The 27,446-nt window shown below is 37.2% G+C and overlaps 1 pseudogene; it reads left to right on the top strand.

Annotated features, from left to right (window-relative positions):
* The first annotated feature begins 259 nt into the window (after window positions 1-259).
* On the top strand, window positions 260-27,446 carry LOC124239696 (E3 ubiquitin-protein ligase Mdm2-like; annotated as a pseudogene).

Genomic DNA, 27,446 nt, shown 5'->3' with positions numbered 1-27,446 from the left:
CTAAGAAAGCACAGGAAAAAGAATTACATTTCTGTATCTTTATTGCTTATGGTGTGTCTTAGTAAAAGCTTTTTATGAACAAAATATGTAAATATTAGAATAAACTGAAAAAAAAAGACAATATTTTTAAGGCGTATGTCGCTAGAAAGAGGATACCTCCCAAGTAAAAGTCGTCTTGTAAGAGGGGAAACTTTCACCAAGTAAAGCAAATTAAATAGACACATTCTTCTTCATGATTCCAAAGAACATCTTGTGAAAGATGCAGAGAGAAAGCTCAGTCTTCTGGCGTTCCAGTGAGCGTCTGGTTGAGTCTCCCCCAGCTGGGGCTGCCACCACCACTGCGGCCTGGGGTAGATGGCCGAACACCGCGTCAAGGGGAACGTGGAATGTAGTGATGCGGGTAAGGATTTTATTTTATCTTTGGCATCCATTTTCTAGTCACTTGACACTGTTCCCCAAAGACGTCAGCAGAGCATCTGCTCTGTTGACAGCATGAGCAGCTTGACATTTCTTCTGAGGAATGAACTATTAGGGTTCTTGGAAGGAGTGATAGAGCCCGGCAGGAAGCGCCACAGCTTTGGGCCACCTCCGCAAATTGCCTCCCAACGTCATGGATACAATCACATTTCTATTTTCCTCTTAATAACTAAGTGAAGAGCTAAGCCACAGCCTGCTTCTGATACCAGATTTGCTCTAGGCACCGTTCCTAGGATTCTACATTGATGGCGGGCAAAGATGAATGGAAAGCTTTCTTTACAAAGCATGCATGTCTAGTGCAGGCCTTAGGGTGGACATGGTCCGGACAGAGCTGATCATCTGTTTTTATCACATTTTCTCATTACTAGGACAGGTTTGGGATTACTATACTGCTTATTTCTTGAAAAAAAAAAAATGGCATCAAATACCTAATGTTAAAAACCTCAAAACATGCAAGAGTGTAGTACAATGAAAAATAAATCTGCCTTTGACTCCAGATTTCCAGGATGGACCACAGAGTTAATCAGCATCACCAGGTTCTTATGTGTCTTGTAATCAGTACTTATAGATTTGCAGCATTTTTTTCGTAATGGCTGTTTTGTATTCCATGGCTTGAAGGTACTTTCAAAAATATTCTATACTGTGTGGTATTTATGTCACATCTAATACTGTATTGATAAAGCCACTGCAATGAACACCCTCACATATTCACAGAGAGGCAATAAAACTGGGTTAAGGGGCTGGCCCCGTGGCCGAGTGGTTAAGTTTGCGCACTCCACTGCAGGCAGCCCAGTGTTTCGTTGGTTCGAATTCTGGGCGCGGACATGGTGCTGCTCATCAAACCACGCTGAGGCAGCGTCCTACATGCCACAACTAGAAGGACCCACAACGAAGAATATACAGCTATGTACTGGGGGGCTTTGGGGAGAAAAAGGAAAAAATAAAAATCTTAAAAAAAAAAAATTTGGTTAAGATCCTGGAGTCAGACTACCTCGAATCAAATTTTAGCTCTTTTTTTTTGCTTTTTTTATTTTTTTTTTACTGGTTTTGATCTGGAGGAAGCCACTTTACCTATATTTGTTTTGGTTTCCTCATAAGTAAGTATGTAAAGTGGAATAATAATAATGGAATGATAATAGTGCTGGCTTCACAGGGCTTTGTGAGGATAAAATGAGTTGATGAGCACAGGCACAAGTGCCATAACTAGGTCAGCAGAGATGTGCACTTTAAAAGGTATTACGTATGTCTAGTCCCAGGAATAGAACATGAAAGAGCCAGTTTTCATTCATCCTCAACAACAGAATATTCTAATATATAAATAACCTTTGCCATTCTGATAGGAAAAAAAATTGCATTTAATTGTTGTCTTAAATTTTATATTTTAACTATGGGAAAAATAAAAGTATTCATATGTTCACGAGCCATTTTCATTGATTTCCTGGTGAACTCTCTAACCCTGTTTTCCTCTCTCTATTTTACAATTGCGTGGCTCATTATTTTCATACTGATTCATAGAATATGCTATAGCTTAAATATTGTATGCATATTTCCTCACTTTGTTGCTTATCTGTTGACTCTGATTTTATATCAGGCCAAGACTTTAAAAATTTACCTATTTTACTAATATCAAGTCAGATTTACCAACATTTTCTTTATGACTTCTGAGGTTTTCATCTGCTTTAGAAGACCTTTCATCATCATTTAGTAGAATGGAACCAATAACCCAATGAGAAAATCACCCTATTAGGACCTTCAATTTGTTTTAGAGATGATTCTGAAGATTAGTGGGAAAAAGAACTATTTTTCCAAAGGGAGATTGGATATCCACATGGAAAACAAAAGAAGTCATTTGGCTCTTTTGGCATAGTACACACAAAATCAAATTCTGGGAGACTGTATATCTGTATGTGAAAGTCACAACTTTCAGAAGATAATATAGGAAAAGATCTTCATGACCTTGAGGTAGAAAAATAAAATGAAAGAAATTTAAAACCACTACCCGTAAAGGAAAGACTGATAAATTTGACTACCAAAAGTAAAAACTTAACCTTTATTAAAAGCTACAATTAGGAGGCCAAAAAATCAAGCTGCTGAGTAGGAGATATTTACAACTCATGTAATCGGCAAAGGTTTTATATCCAGAATATATAAAAATGTCTTCAAATCAATAAGAAAAAGTATCCCCTTGAAATGTAGGCAAGAAGTTTAAACAGGAACTCTACAAAAGAAGATATCCAAATGCCTAATATGAAAACGTGTGAAGAATTATTAGTAATCAGGCAGATGCAAATTAAATCAAAATAAAATGTCACTGCGTATCTACTACAAAAGAGTGACAATACCAAATGTGATGAGAATGTAGAACACATTGCTGGTATAAATGTACTACAGTGGCAAATGGTTTGGCATTATCAAGTGAAAGATGATGGTAGCTTGGCCAGGGTGGGCAGTCGGGGTGATGAATGGTAGTCAAATTCTGGATGTGTTTTGCGGAAAGATAATAAATTTGCTGTTGGAGTATATGTGGTGAGGAAGAGAATGGTAGAGTGAAGAATAATTCCAAGGTCTGGTCTGAACAAATGGATGGATGAGGTTGTCATCACTTAGTGTAGGAAAGCTGTAGAAGAGCCTTTATTTTTCATGGAGGTGGAGATGGTTCAGAAATTCAGTTTCTTACCACGTTAATTTGTAATGTCGGTTATGAATCCAAGTGGCAATGTAAAGTAGGCAGTTGTGTATACAAGTCCAGAGTTCAGGGATAAGGTCCAGGCTGGGCAAATATCCTTGAGAGTCATCAACAAAGTAAAGGTATTCAAAATTATGTAACTGGAAGTAATTATCAAGGCAGTGAATATAGAGAATGAAGCGAGTCAGTAAGACTGACCGCTGGAGTTTAAAAGTTTATGGAGTTGAGGAAGAACCAACCAAGGAGACAGAGGAGTGGTAGTGAGGTACAAGGGAAAGCAGAAGATTGTGGTAACCTGAAAATCCACTAGAGAAACAATGTTTCTAGGAAGAGACAGTAATCAACTGTTAAATGCTGTTGATAGGCCAAGTAAGACAGAGTATCCAGCCAGGTAAGGATGGATAATTGACTATTGATTTAGAAATGTGGAGATCATTAGTGACCTAGAAAAAAAATTTTCAGGAGTCGGGTGGAGGTGAAATACTCAATGAAGTGGGTTCAACATAGAGAAGGAAGAAATCAGTAATAGTGGATACAGATAACACTTTTGAAGGGTTTGCTCTAAGAGAAAGGAAAGAAAAGGCAATAGCAAGAGAGGGAAGCAGTATAGAGACAATAGGATATGTGCATGCCGATGGGAGAGATAAGGCAGAGAGAGAAAATTTAACGTACAAAAGAAAGCAGACACTGAAGCAATATCCTACAATGGGCAAAAGTCACGGAATCTCATGTGCAAGTTGAGGAACTTCTGTTAGGACCAGAAGTCATTCATTTATGATAACACCAGAGAAGTGCTGTCATTGGAGCACAGCTGTAGATAGGTAGTCAGGTGTAATAATAGAAGCTACTGAAATGTCATTCCTAATCCCTTTTCTTTTCTCAGTGAGACATCTGTTATACATGGAGAAAGGGGAAAAGGGTTATGAGGTTTTAGGAGAGAGAAAATGAAATGGTATTTTCCAGCATAGTAGGGAAGTGAATGGGCAAGGGAATTGTATTAGGAATGCCAGGAGGCATTAAAATATCCATTTGCACAGATTTTTATGTAAATATGCAACAACGTGATGTTTTACACCACAAAACAGTATTTATTTTTTCCTTTGTATACTAAAATTATTTATTGTGTTTGCAAAATACTTGATGAACCAGATAAATGTGGCCTTTGTCTTCAGGGAGCTTACAAAACTTTTCCTCCTCTGAGGTTCTTTTGGGAAGTGAAATAATTATTTCCATTGCTTTACTACTGAGAAGAACAGGTTTTGATTCATTCTTCAGGTCTGCATTCAGAATATACAAACACGAAAACTATACAAAGAAATTTAATTTCAGATATATTTCATTTTAAAGAACATTATTCTGATGTTATTTCAAACTAAATCATCTATCTACTGCTTATTTCCTATCAATCTTCTGCATTTTAAGGGCAAACTGGGCAAAAGCAATGTTTTCAACACCACTCAATCTTCAGGTTCTGGAATGATGCTGGCACACGGTCAGAGCTCAATAATAGTTGTTGAACATACAAATTAATAGAAGGAACGTAGTAAATCAGGACATACTACTTGAAGAAATCCCTAAGGAGAAAAAGAATCCCACATATTTTCCTTTTCTATATCCTACACTGTTTTGTCAAAGTGGAGACAATACAAGTTGGATAAATTTGATTAACTTATTCAAAATATTTTGACTATAAGACATACATAGCCATAAAATATCATAGGAGTACAGTATAATGAAACTCAGAATTTTGATAAATATTATTTAAAAAGATTAAGAAAAGTTCTCAGCTCATTGAATTTCAGTCTTCAGCAAATAAAGAAAATGTCATTAATTATTAATGAAAGCTTTTTCACTTATTAATCTGTGAATTGTATGTGTAGGGATGAATTGGTTGTTAATAACAAAATGCGAATATGAAAGATAACACACCCAACCATCAAGTTTGCTGAACACAGTTCTTACCCCTCCTGGAAATGATTTCTTTTTAATAAAATGAATTGAATATTGTTAAAAATGGAGAATAATCGGACACGGATGAGGAAGTTATGACATTGACACATATTCCTCTATAAATACTGAGATTTATTCTGTGCATCATTCAAAACACATTTGTTAAAAATTGAGTTAAAAGATCTCATACCAGTGATCCAGGAAACATAATGTGAGAAACATGATAAATTAAATGATTGATTGTTCATGTTTTAATGCCTCACACATCTACTGATACAAAAAAAAACAAGCTTTATTTCTTTAGACTCATTAATTATAAACTTTGGATTCCTTTAGGGATTGAAAAAAACAACTTGCAAGTTAATCTTTTGTTGTCAGTTTTTGAATAAGTTACTAAAGAAAATTGGTGAACTTATTAGTTATGGAATCAAATATTTCAATTTTCTCACGTTGACTTCAATGTGGAAGTTTACTTATTTATTAAGTACAAGCTGTTGTGGTAATTTATTTATCTATTAAATACAAGCTGACGTATTATTTTTAAATTATGGAAACATTTGTAAAATATGTATGGTGGTTACTGAATTAAACAATTAAAATAAATATACTTTGTATATTAAAAGTCAAACTTCTATATAACTGCATTGGGTTGTTTAACGGCTTTTTAAAATTTGTAAAGATGACTAATTCTATTTTATTGATTAGTTAGTAACTTAAAATCATGCAAATATAATTTACTTTGTCTTGGTGCTAATCCAGACAATACTTGGAATAAGCAAACGGTTTTCTGTAGATTGTACCTCTCCTTGACATGGTGAAATGACAACTTGTAAGTACATTAAAATCATTTTCCTCTGAAAACAGTGGTGGTTCCAACAAATTATTTCTACTCATTTTCTATGACTAGAGCCTCATAAGTTTCCAGAATGAAACTTCTGGTGGCAGTCTCACATTGCCCGAATATGCAAGTTAGGGGACCCTGGTCTTCTCTCTGGGTCTATTTTCTATATGTGGGACTCCTTAAGGATGGACTATGTTTCTAGGATCTCCAGATTTCTTTTTAGATAGAATACTTGAAATTACTCAACTATATATTTAACATGCCCACCATTACACTCAGCACTTTAAATGGATATAGCCTCAGTCATCATTTATTGGATCATTTCAAAGATTTTTAAATGCCTGACCTGGCATTGAGAAGCCATCTGTGATTCTGTTTGAATCAGTTCCTGATTTTAGTCTTGCCTTTGAAGCTATGAAATTAGTGGCACAGTTTTGCACCTACATCGTACGGTCCCCACTGCTTTCTCACTAGACATCTCTTTGTTGATTAGGCAGAGTTCATCATATGGCGCCAACATGGGCAGAGATGCTCTTCAAGGAGAACTTGACCTTTCTATAACTTCTTGGTATTGACAATTCTCTAAATTGAACTTTTCCCAAGAACTGCACCAGCATGTCCACCTTCATGAAAAGGTCTCAGCTTTCCCTGTGCTCTGTGTACAGCTCTGTGTCTTCTCCGGTCAACATGTCCCTCAGTAAGAGGATAATGGGGGCTGCCTACCTGTATCCAGTTCTCTCAGACTTCCCATAATATGACTTACTCCACTTCTGCATGGGAATAGTAAAGGGGAGGGGGCAAGAATTGCTACAAAATGGGTCTTTAACTCCATATAAGAAAATATCATTTGGGAGGAGGTATCCTCCCCTAAATACTCCATGCCTTTCTGGCTCTTAGTTCACTGGGCTTAGCCACTAAGTTTATGGTCACCCAAGAGTGTGGCTATTCTTCCATCATGAAGGAGATCAACATTACTGCTCCATCCTCGCAAGGCCACTTTCTCAATAAGAATTACTTTCCTTGATTGTCTTCCTGGGAATACCACTAAATAATATAGATTTTGCTACCAAAAGTTCTAAAATAGGGGCTGGCTTGGTGGCATAGTGGTTAAGTTCACACACTCTGCTTGGGCAGCCCAGGGTTCACGGGTTTGGATCCCGGGCGCAGACCTACACACTGCTCATCAAGTCATGCTGTGGTGGCAACCCACATACAAAATAGAAGAAGATTGGCACAGCTCAGAACCAATCTTCCTCAAGCAAAAAGAGGAGGATTGACAACAGATGTTAGCTCAGGGCCAATCTTCTTCACCAACGAATAAATAAATAGAAAGTCTAAAATAGATTACAACAGCACATTTATCAAGTCTATTCTAGATCTGTACTACACCTAAGGCTAGGATTTTACAACGTTCTATCCCAGATGATTTCAAGCCACTTTGTCTAAAACAGTCTATCGGAGATTCTGAAATGGGATCAAATAGATAAATCAAGATTGATGTAAATTCCAATAAAGTTATAGTCCAATTTGAATACAAATCACTTTCCATTGTCAGGTTTTTCAGAATAAAATTATATACAAAGCCAAAGAAAATAAATTAAAATCTGCAATTTTCTAGTCAACCTGAAGAATAAAATGTTAAAATAAACTAAAATCTCCTGTTACCCCATCTTATATTACTATATTTCTTCCCCAAAACAAGAAGTCACATATTTCTATGTTTCTTTAGAAAGAGATATGCAAAGGAGGGAAAAGGAATGAGGAAAGGAGGAGGAAGAGAATAAAAAAGAGAAAGGAAAGGAAGAAAAGCATGTTCCACGTTCTCATTCCCCAGGAAGGTAGATGTGATCCCACTAATTGAAGACGGAGTCAGAAGTTAACTTCTAAGGATTCTTTTTGTTGCCCATACTCTGGCCCTAGCAAAGTACCAGAATGGAGAGTCATGGGCCTCCCTATCATTGGTCCTGCTAATCTTCAGAGCATCTAAGTGCCTGCTTTTTCCATTATCAAGCATTCTTTCTACACTTTGAGTCTAAAACATTTCTACCGATGCTGCTTTCTCCTGACAGTGGGGTGTTTGTATTGATGACAGGCAATCCTACTGGCAAAATACATTGATTTATAATTTGGACAACTCCAGTTATTTGCTCTCCAAATAGTGCTTGACCTCATTCAGTCATATTTGGGTGTTTTCAACTTCCTGATATCCCTAACCATCTATCAACCTAATTCTGTCTGTTCTTCCAACTTCAATGTTGCCCCCACAATATTCCTTGGAGTCCCTCTTGTGTTCATTGTTTAGATTGTTGGGGAAACAGCTGTGCTTAATTTTCTCTGTTGAATGGTCTTTTACATTTTTCTTTATAATATATGCCTCAGACCCTACTGGGATCCTCTATATCCAGAAATGTGTAGCCTTTCATTTCTGGTTCTGTCAAAATGTGTTCTCCTGAGTAAGGTAATCCTATCTAGGAGCTGTTCTTCATCCAGTCCCAAATTTAGCCGAGGTCTGGATTCTACCCATTGAGATCTGGCTATTTCCCCCTTGTTCATGTCATTTATCCTTTATCTTGCCTTAGATTTCTTATTTTATAAAATTTCCACAACATATCCTTTAGAGAACAGTTAATAGCTGTGTCTCTGCTTATAATAATCAATTTACCTTGAAACTCACTCAGCAGTAATTCGAGCATTTTACGCTGGGACGCCTAGCCTTCCCCTATTACATTTGTTCAAAGAGTATATAAGCTGTTATTATAATTATCACAATCTTCAAGGAAGCAATTTTGTATTAGCTCTCAGGATATACTCTATCTGTAGCTGTGAGACGGCATTTCTCAATAGTTTCCTGAGTCCTAACTCGATCCAGGGGAATTATTTCAATCTTATCTCTGTGCTCTTCCCTATATTCTTCTGTTTCTCAAGGTTTCTCAGGCACTGATCACTTTTTCTGGCCTGATTATCAAAAACTCTCTCTCCCTGGTCCAGCCAAAAACTTAAAAGTACTTAAATCTTGGTATATTGGGTCCTACATACATTTTTTAGCCATTTCTTTTGAATCTTGGCCTCTGAAACCTTGAATTTCTTTGAAGTATATACCTTTTCTCCTTCAGCTTGATTCCCCCAGATCTGCCTCAGTCATTTTCAAAGATAGACTTTTCTTAAAATACCATCTCATATTCATTTGAATCATTCTTCAATTTCTCTGCCACTTCCTATACCCAGATACTGCTTGCATACCAGGCTAATTCTCAAGATTAAGTCACTCCAGGTATAAGCTTTCTTGAATAATAATAATTGAAGAGGTGGTTCAAGTATTTGTGATCAGCTCTCCTCTAACTCTATCCGTGTGAATGTGATATACTCAAATCTGGCAGGGGCCTCCATTTCTATTTGTCTGTTCATTACTAAAATCTATCATATTTCAGGAGCTAGGACTGCTATTTGAATTTCCAGTATTCACATGCATAATTATCGACTGATGAAAAGTGTAATTTTAAGGGTACGTTAGTAGAAAAAATAAAATAAGACATGCCATTTTCTACTTGCTCTTGCTTCGGCCCTGGTGAAAGATAGTAGTAATAACCTCAAAGCTTTATAAGAAATCACTTCATGACCTACAGACCTAGCTGAGAAACAAAACAGAAGTTACTAAGTGCACAGAAGTTATTCTAAACAAGGTATTAACAAGTTTTAAAGAAAACCATGAAGATAAGACACCGTGTGACAGCTTCCTCACAATTTCTCCACAGGTGACCTTAGACTTCACAATTCTTAAGGCTCACCGCTCGATGAATCAGATGTCGGGATGTGAGGGGACACTACTCTACCCACAGGCCTCGCCACTGAAGGGAGCAGGATCCACGAAGTAAACCCTATGACAGACTAGAGCAATTGCCAACTTCCAACAGATAGAAAAACAAAAACAGGTGGACCATACATGTTCAATCTCCTCTTCCCAAACTCACTGAAAAGGAAAGCTCCCCTTCTCCTCATGGGGGATGAGTTATGGAGGGGCCAAAGAATGGCCCAGAGTGTCATACTAGTGGGGATTCTACTACGTAGATGAAAATATGAGGCTGGAGCGGGGGTGGGGGTAGGGGAACTGCTTCACTTTTAAAACTTGCAAGCACACTTAGACATGCTCTTCAAGGAAAGGCTTTTGACCAATGGAAGGCATTTTCACATTAAGTTGTCTGTGTCGTCCTTGTGTCAAAGAAAATGCATTTGGGCCTTACTTCATAAAAATATAAGACAAGAAAGTACAAATGTAACAGGAGGGTTCATGGCCATCCAGTCCTGCTGTCCTGGTAGCTTGGCCCAGAGCAAAGTCTTCTTGCTTCTCTTGGATTCTCTTCTGAATTTTCTTGGTCCATTAAGAGAGAAACTCATTCTTTTACCTGCTGGAACCAACTGCAGACATCTGCTGCTCCTGAAGCTGCCCATGGGGTGAACTTAGACAAAAGCAACTTTAATCTACTTTATGCTGCCCATTGTTGAGTAAGATCTCTCTTTGCAAGCAAATAAGCAATCACGAGATCAACTATACTGAGCATATGGACATTGCTTTTTTTTTCTGGATCAAAGGTATGGTATGGGATTTATATAAACTGACCTTTGTAGCTACTTTCTTTATTTTGACTAGCAGGTATGTTATGTAATTGCTGAGATTCAAGCAGCTTTTAGTGTGTTTCCAGAAATAAAAGGCAGGCACTGAAAGAAAAATCATTACAGAGACACTATATCTGTAACGCTGAAGAACTAGAATAAGAGCTTATCACACTGAAGGAACAGCATAGCCTCAACTGTTAATATAGATATAAGAACTGGTTTGGTACTGTTAATCACTCTTCCATGTTATATTAAAAATGCTGGCTTCGTTTTCATCTGAGAAATTATTGAGGGGATCAAGACATTCACATGGTCTGCCCGGGGGTCTTCACTGGGTACATAGGTTAGTTTCAGGGCCTCAAGAGTCACTTCCAGTTGGTTTTCATCTCTGCTGTTTTCTCGAATGTGTGCCTTAACATCAGTGGGCTTATCAGATGTGGGGTTTATCATTTCAGTAGCCACATCCAGGGATTGAGTCTATACCACATTTAGAAAGGTAAAATTTATGCTCTCTGAGATAGTAGCCTTGAGCTGTTGAATTATCTTCCTAGATAAGTTGATTACATACCACATACACATTTTAGAGCTATATTAAACTTAAATGTATGATAGTAACTTCCCTAAATATTTCTGACCTGAAACGATAATAATTATAATGGTAGTAGTAAGAGCTACCACTGTATTTATTACCACAGTCACAGTTAAAATTTATCTACATATTAATTATCACTTAAAATTAAAGTGGTTTGTGGTCTGGACTTAAAAGCAACCCATATCTTCTTTCATTTATTCCTCCTAACAACTTGAGAATTGGATAAGGTTATTATATCTGTTTTAAAAGATAAGGAAACTAAGTCTTAGGGAGAAATAAGGCAACTAGTCCATGAACACTCAGTAAATAAGTGGCTAAATAGGAACTTGAAGCCAGGTTTATATATCTCCTAAATCTGCATCCTTAAACATTTCACTAAACTTTCTCTACGGATTAGAATAGTCTGGCACACAAGCTGATAAGGCTCTTCTTAGTAGGACCCAGGTAACCTAGTGCATGGAGCCCTTGATAGAAATATTAGTAGTCATGAGCAAAACAGTAAGTCTGAGCCATCGAAGCTACGAGATGCCCTCCTGAGCCTGCCTGATGACAGTGCGTCCCAGGATGTCAAGACCACCTCCCTCCTGTGCAACACTCCTTTCTGTTTTTCTACACACTATAGCTGTGTCATGCATGTCCCAAAGCCCCGATTAATCAGTATGGTCCTAGCCGTGAAGGGAAATAAAATCTTAGAAGCTGTTAGAGAAGTAATGAATATTCACCAATATCTGCAGCAAAATGCAAAACCTCGATAAGGACTTGAGGAAAATAATGAGAAGGATGCACCAATGAGTGCAAACACCACTACAAACGTAGTAACATAAATTTGGGAAGGTTTTATCCCTGTGAAATCCCATCACAACCTTGGAAGCAGCCTTTGACGAGCAGAGTGGCCATTCGCCAGCACATTACTTCCTAGTACAGACTTACAATCTGTGAGGTGAAGAGAGAGAAGGAATAACCACCACCAAGGTGAGCTTATTCTTTGAACGGAAGTGGAGGGGTCAGGAGCAATGAAAATGCTGAATGCCCTTCATCTGAGCATCATTTGACAACAATGCAGCTCTTTCATGGGGCTGACATCTAGCCACCCAGAGAAAAACTCCACGAACTTTTGTTTTTTGCAAATAGGCTTTCTACAAAACAATAGATAATACAATGATAGTGCTTTTTTTTTTTTTTCTGGTCCAGTCACATACTTGGCATCAAAGAGTGGGGGGAAAGTAGAAAAAAATCCTAGCCTAAGCTTTTTCTGTAATTATCTAAAATTATCTAGATTAAACTTGAATATATCTACTGTACCTCATTAAGCACACTGTTCCACTGCCTGCCCTTTCTATCTGAAAACGTTCTCTCATTTTCAAATTGAATTTCTCCCCCATTAACTTACTGCTTAGGTATATTTTAATGGCTTTCCTTTCAATGTAAGCCCACTTGTTTTGGCCGTGAAATTATCTCATTTCATTGTATTAAATTTCATTGTATAAAGCCCAGCTTCATTTCTAATTTTCAGTAATTGTGTCCATTTCTAGGTGAAAAATGTAAGCCCTCACAAAAGGCCTCTTAAAACTGGCCTGTCATTTTCAATTCTTTCTCTTCCAGACGCTGGTTGTTAATTTTCCTTACAACAATGCGTGTCTGTTCTCCCTCTCCAACGTCCTGTTATAACTAAGAGAGTGAAGCATCTGCACCTTGCTGTGTGAGGTCATCTCCTGATAGGAAGCTGCCAGCTTCACACAGCACCAGGCAGCGCAGGTGTGGTAGCCATCAGCTAACTCATCACCTGTTTGCCTTCTGAGTAAAAGCCTAAGGAGGACCACAGTCCTGTCCTTACTTTTCCATTAACTAGAAATTCACTACCCAAAAACTTTGTCATAGAGAAACTCTGGGAAAAAGCACATTCTATTTTTAATCTTCAATATATTTCCCTGCACACTCACAAACAAACACACACATGTAGATACACATTTGTATGCATGCTCACTCACCTACACACTCTGAAAAATCACGTGTTATAATATTATATTATACCCTCCGCATACAGACACACATGTATACACACACAGTGTCTTTTAAAACCTTGTTGGGAAATGACTTGCCAATACCTTTCAATCCTTGATTTGCATCAATTTGCCAGTGGGAGAGAAGGAATGGTAGATGACATTCCAAGTAGAGGAAGGAGCTTGTAGAGAGACCCCTTGTGCTGAAAGGACCTTGAAATTCTGAAAAGACCTTGAAATTTTGCTAAACCTGGGAAGGTAGGTACATCTGGTACAGGAGAAAAAAAAAAACACACACACACACACACACACAAAGTGAGTTTGTAGCTGTAACTTGGAAATTGAGAAGAACCTTACATGCCAAGCCTCAGGCCCTGGATGTGATCCAAACACACAGTGTATAAATCAAGCATCTGAACTTAATCCAAGTGCTACAAAGGGCATGAAAACCATTTCAAATAAAATAAAACATCAACACTTTTTCATACACACACACACAATACTATTAGTTAAAATGCACTTACTTACTCCCTTAATGGTCCATAGAACACAGAGGCAAATAATAATAATAATAATAAACAAAAACCTATGCAGCAGTAGTACAGACAGTAGGGTGATTATTATCAGAATGAAGAACTCGAGACTGAAAACATCTAAGTGACTCTTCAAGCTCATCCAGTTCCACTGTGTTGATGTCTTCAAACTCAATAGCTCGTCGCTGCCACACCAAGCTGGAAAAGGTTGTTCAGAAGAATTGGCAAAGAGGAGGGTTGGCTTATGAAAATGGGCCTCAGTGTAGTCGCACCAAAAGATTTCTAAGTTCCCATAGGAAGGCCAGGGACCGGAGCAAAGAAGCACAGAAGTGTGAAAGATTAATATTACAACCAGATTCATAGAAAGATTTTGACAGAAATGTTTGCTAGGGGATTATTTATAATGAGAAAAAAAATGGAAATAATGTATGTGTTATTGAATGTGAAGGCTAAGTAAATAATGTGCATCATATATTTGAATATCATGTGAGCATTAGGAACAATTTTTAATTAAATGGAAAAAAGTTCAGCGGATAATGTTAAGAAAATCAAAACATGTAAAATAACTCCAAAAAACAAAAATCAACAAACACACTATATGCACAATCACACTCAGTATGGTTTCAAATATAACTATCATTTATCCATTCGTCTAGCTCTGCATCTTTTGATCTCTCCAATTAACTACACTTTCAATCTGTTATCTACCAGGCATGTATAGGAGACTAGGAAGAAATACATTAATTAGATATTAGGGTTTTTTTTCCATTTTTAATGATTTGATTTTCTCCATATACTTTCCAGCGCGGTAGAGAAATTTGGTGAGGGAACTCACACTCCACTAGTCTCTGAGGCAGATAATTTTGCCCACCCCATAAAACACATACAGTTAGTTACTTATTGGCTTGTATTTGAATAGCAAGTGAGGAATCTGGGCACAAGAAGCTAGCAACACAATAATAGGTCAACAAGCCTTTTCCAAGGGCCTACTATGTGCTGGGCAAGGGAGATGCCCAGTCCTCATGCAGTCAAGTGGCATCTATAGATGATAAAACATCAATAATAGAGCAAATGTGATGAATGGCATAATGGGGCAGTGCAAGGTGTTTGGAGACTACATATCAAGAACACAGAATCTGGTTTAGGAAGAAATCCAGACTTATAGAGGAAGAGCTGTTGAGGCTCACATCTTAAAGAGGTGTAAGGAATACACTTCCAGAAAGAAATATCAGGACATGTGAAGGCCCTGAAATGAGAGACCCCTGACATGTTTGAAGAACTGAACGGTATTCAGATTGATTGGACTACGTAGTGCATGCTTTATGGCGAAAGAATAAAAAGATGAGGCTTTAGAAGGAGGCAGTGGCAAGTCCTAAACATTCTAGAAGCATATGAAGAAACTTGGGATCTATCTGCAGGGCAGTGAGAAGACATTGAAAGATTTCAAGATTTTACTGGAGGTAGTTGGGGGTAGAGGTGGTCACGTCAGCACATTAGTGGGTTTATTCCGGCTGCATTGTAGAGTGCTAATTAGCTGTAAACAAGATTGGATGGGAGGAAATCTGTTAGGAGGCTGTTTCAGAAGTCCCAGAAGAGATGATGGTGGGCCTGATTATTGTAGTAAAAATAGAAATGAAGGAAAAATTATAATCCAGACTTCAGATGCTAAGATATGAATAGAGTGGTGAGGGCCCAATTACGACTGGATTTTTTTTAAGAGGGTTTGGACAAGATATAAGTGGCAAAAGGTGAAAAAACAGATTTCTCATACGAAAATTTTAAACTACCATTTTGAAATATCTTGTCCCGGATAATAGTGCTCACCTGATGAAATTTATAGAAGCACCAGCCCTGAGACTCTCTGAAGTAGCTGTTGTGTGTGTGTATGTGGGGAAGGGCTGTAATTTGAGAATTTGGGGGCAAAACAAGAGAGGATGAAGAGCTAGAGAAAGCTTTGGAGAGACGTGAGAAGCAGCCCCCTGGGTTTTCCTAGAGATAACGGGTGTGTTGGATGGTAGGTCTTGGGGGTCTATGTTCCTGCTCGTGTTGGGGAGGAGAATGTTGTAGGAGATGGAATTGGAAGTGCTTAGAAGAAATGTAATTGCAGCATAGAAGCAATTCATACCCACTTCTCAGTGACATTTGGGTACATCTGTATTTTTCAAGCTTTCTACAATACGCAGATATCATAAAACCCTTGACATTTACAAGGGATAAATCCCAAGATCTTTGCAAATTTCTAGCTTTGCAAATACAGAGAAGCTTGTATAATCTCTTGACTTTCTCAAAAATTGTATTTCCTTCTAGAGAAATAAGTTTCTGGTGCATTCCCTTACACGATGAGCAAGTCTTGTTGCCTCTAACTGCAAAAATATATCTGGAGTCCATCCTCACCTTTCAAACTGCACGATGACCACTCTAGTTTAAACCATATCATTTTTTTCTTGAAGAACCACATAGCCACTAAAACTGTTATCCCTGTTTCCATTTTGAACTTTGCATAGCCCAGAATATTTATAAAATCTGTATCACATGTCGCTTTTCTGCTTAATATTTTCCAATGTCTTTCTATTGCTTTAAAGAAAATATCCACACTCATTGTCATGACTTAAAAAGTTGTTTATCATCTAGCCTTCCTAAATTTAGTACTTCTCTTGCATTACCCTTTCTATGTTTAACGTGCTGCAGCCACACTGGCCCTTGAGGGCACAAATTGACAACAATCAGCATATAGCCTCACTGAGGAAAAGATTCCAATTCATCCTTAGAAATACTGAAAAGAATTTCATGTCACCAATGTTTAGCAGTGCTCACTGTTTCAGTCAGCATGACCTAAGTTATGCTGCTTTAACATATAACCACAAATCTTTCGGGCTTCACATGCGAGTGCTAATGTTTTGTTTATAAAAAGTTCACCCTTGGTCTAGGAACCTCTCGGTGGAGCTCTCTTCCATCCAGCTGCACTTTTTGGACTTGGCCATCACAACACTAGGACTCCTTGATAATAGCTGCAGTAGTAAGATAATGAAATTGGAAACTTCTCAGGGTATTTTCACTACCTCTGCTTGAAAGTGATGCATTTTATTAGCGAGAACCAGTCACACAGCCTCATCTAACTGCAAGTAGGTTGGGAAGTGCAGTGTCTGTAAGTCGAGGCAGGAAAGGAGAACTGGATACTGATGAGCATTGGTAAATTCTGCTACAATTTGTTCTGCCAGTTCTAATATATTAAATTTAATCCTCTTGCAAAATGTACAATCTTTTGCCAAGGAAAACCTCCCCAATCTCATCCGACAATAGCTCTAATGTTTAGGTGTTGTGCAGTAATAGTTTCTCCATCAGATCTGGATGTGGCTCCTCTTGGACTCCCCACTACCTGCCTGTAGAAGCATGGGGGCCCAAGGATCATTCTGACAGTGAAGGTTAACATTTATTGGATGCTTTCTATTTGATACAAATTATACTAAGCAATCGCACCCATTCAATCCTCACAATGGCCTTTTGAAATGGCATTATAATTATTCCTCTTTAAATTGCCCAGTGTTCCACAGCTAGCCCATAATGGAACTTGGACTCAAACGCTGCTCTGTCTGAAACCAATCTGTAATGTTTCCTTTATTTCTATTGTCTTTAAACTCTCAAATTAAAGGGGTTGTTTCAGGAATTGTTAGAAATGATTCTTGGAGTAGCTGAACATAATACTTTCAACAAACATAAAGGTCATTTTTAAGTCTCAAAGAATCACAAGCTTTTCCAGTCTTGGCTCCAAGTTTCTTTAGCAACGCAATCTCTGATTTTATTTATTTTTTTCCTCCTTACTTTTCTTTATCAACTTACAGAGTCTACTTTGAATAGTAGATGAAAAGGCTACACCATAATCTGATCTTTTTTTCAAGATATTTTAAATGTTGATATTAACTTGTTGGGCATCGACCCTTAATCCGATTTTTGTTTTAAGGCACTTAAGTCTGTTGAAAAGTATTAGCAGAAGGTGAGAAGGTCTTTAATTTAATCATTGTTGCTCAACTGAGTTTTTATAGGCTTTTGACTTTCAAAGTCTTTATTATAGTCATCTTTTATAGTTTGGGATCAAAAGCAGTCAGCTTTACTAATATTGGAAAACCTGAAATGTTTGTAATCACACCATTCCATTCCATAGCCAATTCTGTCCTGAGCTCATCACTTTCTTGAATTGTCCTATAAAATACGGTCAATTTCATTCAAAACACACTAATAAAATTCTATTTTCCAACCTTTTTCTCTAGACTCTCAGGTCGACAGGACAAGTTCATCATTTATATGATCTAACTCTCAAATTACTTCAGGCAAGAGTTTTACCACTCTATGATATATGACAAATCTTCTGCCATTTTGTAATATAAATCACCATATTTCCAGGCACCTATAACAGCAACATCACATATCTTAGGTTTTTGTTATGATAGCACCCCACTTCGGGTACTAATTTTCTCTATTCGTTAGGGGAGTGTCTTGGTGGTCCTCAAGGTCATTCCGAGGTTTAGTGATTCACTAAAAGGATTCATAGAACTTGAAAGGCATTATATTCATGGTTATGGCTTATCACAGCGAAAAGATACAAAGCAAAATCAGCAAATGGTGCATCAGGAAGTTTAGAGGAAACTAGGAGCAAGTTTCCAAAAGTTGTCTCCCAGTGGAGACACCCAAGACACACTCAATTCTTCCCGCTATAAACTGTGGCAACATGTGTGAAATGTTGTCTACCAAGGAAGTTTGCTTGAGCCTAAGAATCTGGGGTTTTTATTGAGGGTTGATCAGGCAAGTACACAATGCCTTCATGACTGACTGCAGTTACCAAAACTACAGACTGCCAAAAAATAAGCAGATGTCCACCTTTGTTTGCATAAGCTATTTGAACAAACTGGTATAGTTTCCTTCAAAGCTCCAGCCATGCAAAACACTCTTATCAGTTGGAACATTCCAAGCACTCAACTCCCAGTAGCCCACCAAGGGCCCAGTCAAGAAAATATGTTCTTCTGGGAATGTGCAAGTTTTAAGCAACTCAGACCTGATGAATTCATTCTTTCCTGCACATAGATGTTAGAATACACTGAGATAAAAACAACAAAAAAATCCCTAATTTCATTGATTTAATACAACGAAAATATTTTACCACCACTCCCACCCCACTTAGGTAAAGTTTACTGAAAATCTGGAGGACTCTCCAAGGCACTTGATCACCACGCAACAGCTCAATAACCCATGCTGCTTTGGTCCTTTGGTTTTGCACAAGGCTTTGTCTGCCTTAGCTGTGACAGAGGAATAAGAGACTGGAGAATGCCTTGGGGCTCTTCATCGCATCAGTCAGTAACACGTTATTATTATTATTATTTTGCATCAAAGCTAGGATGATCAATCTTCTACTGCCAACCAATTCCTTAGTTAAAGAAACATTTGTTGAACTCTCACCATATAGCAGTCACTCTTCCACTTGCTTAGGATTGAGTGGTGAATACATCAGATTTCTGCTTTCTTGGAGTTCATATTCTTGTGAGCATTCATAAAAAACAAACAAGTAACCAAATAATTATACATGCTTATTTCAAATGTTGATAAATTTTATGAGCTAACGAAAAGTGTGATGCAATAGTGAAGGGGAGGGAAGGCAGTCAGGGAAAATCTCTCTGATAAGGTGTTATCTGAATGAGAGGAACTGGAGACAACTTTTTCCATTTGGAATAACATGTATAAAAACATGGATGTGATGGATGAGCTTCAAGTTTTGGTGGAACTAATGGTTGGCCAGAGCTTAGTAAACTCCAGGGAGAATGAAAGGAGAGAGGCTGGCAAGAAGGCATGGTCCAGATGACGCAGGTCTGGGTTTATTCTCAGGGGCAGTTGTGACAAGAACAGAGGGGCCATGCCAAGGAGAAGAGGAGGAGGTGCTGTGGGAGGAATCCTTTGGGCAGATGGTGCAGACTCTGAGTACCATGATTGGGGATTTAAACAGTCTCTTTATGTCACTTCAAAAACTAGATCCAGCTCTTCCCAAGCAGCCCAGAACCCTTTTTCTTGCTTGACCAAATGTGATCATTCCCCGATTCACATTTTTCTCAATCCATTTCTTCCAGGCCATTGATCCATGTAGCCTGGCCCATCCATGCTGAATTTCATTCCAATGAATAAACTTCCTTTCACTGCCTCTCGGACTGTCCCTTGTGCAATTTCTCGGGTGTTTCTTCCATTTGGTTCCTAGTCATGCCTCTGTTACTGTTTTCATTATTTTAAAAATGGAGAGGATGTGTTTCTGCTGAAGTTGCCCAATCTCGTTTTCACTTTATTGGACTCCAAAGTGCGCTGTCTGGGTGTCGGCAGATGGATGAGGCAGAAAAGCCACTGATTTGATTTTCCCTTTCAATTTTCAGATCTTTCACTGCTTGCCTGGTTTTGTTTTCTTTTCTAACAGTGCATCTAAATACGTGCCTTTTCCTTCTCTCTCTTGAGGTAATCCTTTTTATTGCTTTTACCTGTAACATTTGCCTTTGATGGTTTCTGGATATGTGTTTAGGATCAAAGATGTTCTCTCCTATGCTTACTTATCATGTCTGTGCTTTAACTTAGTTATTTCCTTTTGTTCTGTGATTTTTTTTTTCCAGCTTATTTTTCAGTTCTCTCTTCTTAGAGATTCCTTTACGTAGCGTGTCACAGCACTGCTTTTTAAACAAACTTTTTGGTCTCCAGAACTTTTAATGTGTCAGATGGTAACCTATTGTTGGTATTTTGAAAGAGAAATACCACATAAGAGAAGCTCAGTATTCCTGCATGAGTTCAACAGAATCCGTTTTATCCGTGTTTCAATACCCAACAATCAACTTGTTGATATATACTCACTGAATCAGGTCTGCACTCATGCCAGCAAATAGCTACTTGCCTGTCTCTGTTAATGTGCAGTAAATCTAAGAAGCTTGATCAAGTAAGTTTCTTCAAGAAATTTAAAATAACTTCCTAACTGTCATTGCTCCCCTACTTTCCAGAAATCACAACAACCACGGGGATTCAAAATAGTGTTGTACGTCTATGGTGGGGGCAGGATTCTCACAAATTACGTGATCATGAAAGGGCATCTTCCTAGCTAAATATTTGGAATATCTATGTACAGTATAATGTCATCCTGTATTATTTCCTCCTTTTGTTATAATTTTCTTAGGATACCTATCTTTCCTTAGCAGCTGAGGGAGTTTCTTCTCAGCTCTATAGACTAGGTTTTGTAATGATACTTATAGTTTAGGTTTTAGCGACATTATTTGCAGTTTTCATGTTTTAATCCACTTTTCAATGGCGTATAGAGTTGACTTCTATGGACGTGCGCCATTGCTTTTTTACATATGTTTTCTTTGATTTTGACCCCAGATTTCAAATAAGCCTTTAAAGTTTGTCATGAAATATATAATAATTATTTCTCTGGATATTTCTAAAATTTACTGGTTGAAGGGTGTTATTGATACAATTATAGATAGTTAATATGTATTGGCTTCATATTTTATTCTGTTTGAATGCATATATTTTGATCATTATAAAAAGAATATAACCACAGCATAAAACTATAAGAAATTGAAAAAAAGGGAACCATACAAACTTAATGTAATTATACTTTCTTAGCATCAACACTGCTTACACTTCAGATCATATTGGTTCAGTTTTTGAGAAGCTTATGATGCTGCTTCACCCCCAGAACTTGCCAGATCCTGGAAATATAAAGAAGAAATGGAACAGCCTTGGAGTTTGCAAGGGGTCCCAGGGGAGGTGGCAGCCTCCTACAAAGAGACCATTTTAGAATAATGTGTCAGACTCTAGGATAGAATGATTAGGGGGAACCTTACATGTTCATGAAAAGGGGGCAGAGAAAGATTCTCAGGAAAGCTAATTCCTGAGTTTGATCTTAAAGGATAAGTTGGGCTAACTCAAGACAGGAAGGATAGGAAAGTCATTCTAGGAAAAAGAAATGCATTAATCAAGGTACATGCCACAGCTTCATCTGGGGGAGTATAAGCAATTCAGCGTTACAGGAACATAACCTAAGCAGTGGGAAATGCTAGAAATGAAATTTTTGGCCAACTGCAATCTAGTCTATGCATCATGCTCTGAACATAGTTTTAATCAAAGGACATGTAGAAATAGAGCTGAATTTATTTTATTATGCAATCACGTGTGTGTATATATACATATATGTTTATAGCATGTATCATTTAATATAAAGTCATATAGCTACACTTTAACAATTATTGTTAAATATTACCCATTGTTAAAGATTGTAAATTGGTAAATAAATATTGTTAAATATGAAATATTATTAAATATCATTAAATAAAATAATATTATGGCTACTGCTCAAATTAATATCATTAATCCAGGTTTTTGTTTCTGTTTTTACCTGTTGCCTGGATTATTTCTTTACAGTATGTTCCTAGGCTCACATACACTAACAAAATATGACATCTTTATGACTCGATACATAGTATACATTACTTAATAAAATAGTTTTCAGCAATTTAATCTCCCACCTACAATACAAGTTTAAATGCTTACATTTCTCAACACCCACTGCCAATACTGGTGATTTTTTCCCCCTTAATTTTTGCTAATTTATTTGGCAGAATATTTCTTAGTCTTTAGTATCAGATCCGTGTGGTACAATGAGAATTATTCCCATGTCTTAATGATGTTATGAGAATTAATTTAAGTAACGAATGAAATTGCTTAACACACTGCCACATATAAGTGTTTGACAAATTATGACTATCATGTTATTATTATCTTTCCTACTAGTAAAGACTATCTTGATCTATTTTTTTCTCTTCCTGGATCTATTGGAGTATTAATAAGTAAATGAATACTTAATGCTCATGTTAGAAAGCACTTTTATTTTATACTAGTGATTGACTGTCAGCATACAAAGCCCACAACTATGACGAGCTGCAAAAAAGTAATGAGACAATTCCAACCCCCAAAAAAACATCAGTCCATGTAGATGATAGCTTCAATGCAATTTAATCAAATTCCTAAGGTTCAAATTAAGGAGGACAAAAAAATGTAAGTGTGCTCACCACATCCTAGGAAGGGAAAATGACTCTTAGCTTTATTTCTTGTATCCAAATGCTTCTCTTGTTCTTGAAACTATCTAAAAGTGGAAGAGAAATGTCTTAAATACAAGATCTGTTCCAGAAGAAGAATGGGGGGAAAGCATGGAAATAAATGTGTACTTTTCAGATATTAGGAGACTAAACTCTAAGTACCACTGTATAATCTACATGTTGTCCAAATGATAGGCTGAGGTATAAAAACAAAAAAAAAAATTGAGCAACAGCAATATTATTTAAAAACTCATTGGTCTTAGTTATAGTGGTGGTACATTTTGTTTCCTTTCCTGAGTAGATAAATGTCTCTCTCTCTTTTTTTTTTAGTAAGGATTATTGAAATATAATATATACAGTAAAATTCACCCTTTTAGCTATTTCTCTCGAAGAATTTGTTCATTTAACCTGTTATCAAATTTATAGTGATAATGTTGTTCCTAAAGCTCCTTTATACTTTTAATGTCTACGGGATCTGAGCTGATGTTCCCTCATCCGGTTTTGATTTTGGTAATTTGTGTCTTCTCTCTTTTTCTCTTAATCAGTCTGGCTAGAGTTTTACCAATTTTATTATTGATCTTTTTCAAATGACTAGTTTTGGTTTTATTAACTTTTTCTATTTCTTTCATATTTTCAGTTTCACTGATTTCTGCTCTTTATTATTTTCTTTCTTTCTGTTTTGAATTTAATTTGCTCTTCTTTTTCTAGTTTCTTAGGTTGAATCGCCAAAGACTGATTTGAAATATTTCATTTTTTTCCTAATGCTATAAATTTTTTCTAAGCACTACTAAGGCTGTATCACGTAAATGTTGATATGTTGTGTTTTAGCTTTCATTTAATTCAAAATATTTCCTAACTTCCCTTTTATTTTCTTCTTTGACACAGGGTTTATTGAGAAGTGTGTTTTTATATTTCCAAATATTTTGGAGTTTTCCAACTATTTCTTATTAATTTCCAGTTTCATTGCCTTGTGGTCTGAGGATATATGTTAGGCAATTTAATTCGAGAACTTTGGTGTTACAGAATATGGCCTATCTTGGTGAATAGTGTGTGTGCACTTGAAAAAAATAATGTGCGGTCTGCTGCTTTGGGGTTTCTGTCATGTGTCTTTCAGATGCCAGTTAGGTCAAGCTCGTTGATAGTGTTGTTCAGGTCTAATATTTGCTTATTGATTTTCACTTTATTGTTCTACAATTACTGAGACATCTCCAACTGTAATTGTGGATTTTAGGTTAGTTATTTTTAAAATGCCATGTGTAGTGGCACAGACTCATAATGTCTAACAAATTAACAAATTTTATTTGTTTAAAGCCATATAATTAGCCAAATGTGTCTGCTGATGCTTAAAGTCAATGTAATTTGGGCGTTAGTCAAAATAAGAAGCAGCAGATACTTTTCATCGAGCAGCACATAACAACAACTGTTTATGTGTTCATGCATAATTTAATCAAAGACATATTTTGATATTTGGGGATCTATTCCTATCTAAGACACTTTCTAAATACCAGTAACTGAAAGACAAGACACTAGAACTCTTCTGACATTTAGATCCTGGGTGATGATTTTTAGAAAATTCCCATTTTAAGGCTCAATGGCATCAGCCATAGAAAGGGAGAAGCTCAGCCTAAATGAGATTTTAACAATTCTTCCTTTCTGTGACATCATTCTCATTATCAAAATCAGCATAGTTATTTTTATTTACAATTTGTTTGATATAATACGGTTTTGAGGGCCTATCACTTTTCATCTATGAAGTAACTTACTAAATCGAGCCTCACTTTGTCAATTGCAAAATAAGACAGTAATCACAGCCCTACCTGTATTCTAGGAAGTAAATGAGAAGATGAATAGACAATTTATTTGGCACTGGTCAGGAATTGTAACAACCAAGTTGATATTATTATAATGATTATTATCAAGCAAAAACACTGACATGCTAGTGAAAGTTGCTACTTTCCTCTGAACCACATACAAAAAATACACTTCTGCCCCAGAAACATAATTATACCTGTACTATCACTTGTACAATTCTTTGAATGATCTTATGTTCTTTCTAAATCAACGTTTCATGATCTTTCCTTCCCTAGGTGGCTAATTAAATTAGTGATTGAACTGTCCAATTCATACTAAGGCAATCAGGAATCTCTCTTCCCAGCTAGTTTCCTTGCATATTACACCATTCCTTTTTCTAGAATCTCAGAGAAGCAAGATTGAATGGACTTAATGGGTTACTTTTAGACCTGCAAACAAGACTGACTTCTCGAGACTCTGGCCAACTGGTATCCATCCGAGTGAAAGATGGTTTGAATGGTCAAAATAAGCTAGTTAATGTTCTAATGTGGCTTTTGATTACCCCACTGCAATGACTCTGAATTTGTGCCATCTACTTTAAAAACGAAATCTAAATTGTGAAGCCTGCTTTCTTATTTTTCATCCAGAGAAGATTAGTGGAGAGAAAATCAGGTTCCCTGTAACAATGTATGGGAGAGTTTCAGCCTATAACTTATCCAATTTCATTAGCATTAATGAGAGTTTTGTGTGAAATTCTGTGTGAATCATTGCATTAGGAGATCTATAAGAGCTTGCTGATTACTTTTATTTTGTAATGGCTCTATTCTCCAGCTCAAACTTTTAACATATTACGCTTGCAATAGATGCTAAATTTTGGAAGAAATCAAACTTGGACCTTTGAAGGTAATTAAATCTGAGTAGCATCACATAGAATCATTCACCATTGTGAACAGTAGATGCTTGCGGCACGTCAGGTCTCCGGATATTGCACTGGCTTGCCGTCTAGAGCGTGTGAAGACTTAAACTTGAGTTTGTAGCTTTCATCTAATTATGTTATGTTTTACTAATATGCACTCATTTATGAATGTTCCTACTCAAGCCCTCGATTTTTCCCTCATTGTTGAGCCATGAATTCTGCATCCACTTGGATAATCCTTTGAGTACTCTGCCCGGGCCACTCCTCAGCTTTGTAATTTTCGATGACCTTTACATGGTATGAAAAGAGAATTTGTGTTCAAATCTGGACAATTTTGAAAATGAAAGGTGGGGGATTGGTGGGGTGGTGGGGTCCGGGAGCGCACATGCAAACACTCAGTGAGGCAGCTAGGGGACCTCAGCAAGCTGGGCTCCTCTTGGGGCCCATGCAGCCTGCGTGACTGGAAGGAGGATGGAGGGAGAAGCTGTGCCCAAGGGGCAGCCCTAATGCCTCTGACCAAGGGTCTGCCCCTTTTGCTGCCAGGAGTCTCCTTCTCAGGACCCAGTGTTCTTGAGTGCCCCAGAAGCCTTGGATTAAGAGTGTTTTGGGAATTCAGAGGAAGAAGAGATGACTTTTGACTCAAAGAAAATTCAGATGAATTACCTGGTGAATGACAAAGAAAGCAACAGAAGTCTCATAGTACTTCCCTTTCTTTGATAAAAGCCTCATTTTGTGTGTAATAAGGGAGATACATTGTGAAAGAAGCTGTAGCAAGAAATCCACAGAGACTCCATCAAATCCCAATCTTGATGCCGGTGTAAGTGAACACTCAGGTGGCAGAATCAGGATTTGGTTTCAGATTAATTCACCGTAGAATTTTAAGTTTAGTCTAGATTCAGAAAAGCCTTAGTGCAGAAGAACAAAAACTCTCAGAGAAAGATGATGAGGTGTATGGAGTTACTGCATTTCAGGAAGGGGAGAGTGATATAGGGTCATTTGAAGAAGATACTGAAATTTCCTTAGCTAACTATTGGAGGTGCACTTTATGAAATGAAATGAATCCTTCCCTTCCAGCTCATTGCAACAGATGTTGGGTGCTGGTGAGAATGGGCTTTCTGAAGATAAAAGGAAGATATCTGAGAAAGCCAATCTAGAAAACTCAACACAAGTAGAAGAGGGCTTTGATGTTCCTGATTGTAAAAACACTCCACAAAACCAAAAACTACAGTAAATGATTCCAGAGTCATATTTTGAAGAAAATGATGATAAAAATGACAGATGCCTTCCCATCCCAAGAAAGTGAGCACCATTCTCAGCCATCAACTTCTAATTGTATCATTTATAGCAGCCAAGAAGATGTCAACAAGTGTGAGTGGGAAGCAACACAAGACAGAAGAAAGTATGGAGTCGAGTTTTCCCTTTAACGATATTGATCCTTGTGTGATTTGCCAAGGTCGACCTAAAAATAGTTGCATCATCCATGGCAATACAGGACATTTTCTGGCATGTTTTACATTTGCAAAGTAGCTTTAAAAAAGTATGCAAGATGAATAAGTTCTAGAGGTCTGCGGTACAACACAGTGTATATAGTTAACAACATGGCATTGTGCACTTAAAAATATGTTAAAGATAGATTTCACGTTAAGTAGTCTTAACACCCACACAGGTGCGCGTGCACACACACACACATGCAAAAGACCACAAGGAAATTGTTGGACATGATGGATATGTTTAGTACCTTGATCGTGGTGATAGTTATCACATCTATGCTAATGTCCAAACTCATCAAAATGTATACATTAAACACGCGCAATTTTTGGTATATCAGTTATACCTCAATAAAGCTTAAAAAAAAGAGAGAAGTCAGCCCTGCCCAGTACGAAGACAACCAATTCAAATGATTGTGCTAACTTATTTCTCTTGGTTGATCTGTTCATAA

This window comes from Equus quagga, chromosome 5, assembly GCF_021613505.1.
Source record: "Equus quagga isolate Etosha38 chromosome 5, UCLA_HA_Equagga_1.0, whole genome shotgun sequence".
In the NCBI taxonomy this organism is placed as follows: domain Eukaryota; kingdom Metazoa; phylum Chordata; class Mammalia; order Perissodactyla; family Equidae; genus Equus; species Equus quagga.
The sequence above is the reverse complement of the archived record's forward strand: the minus strand, read 5'-3'. Positions and strand labels throughout refer to the sequence as shown.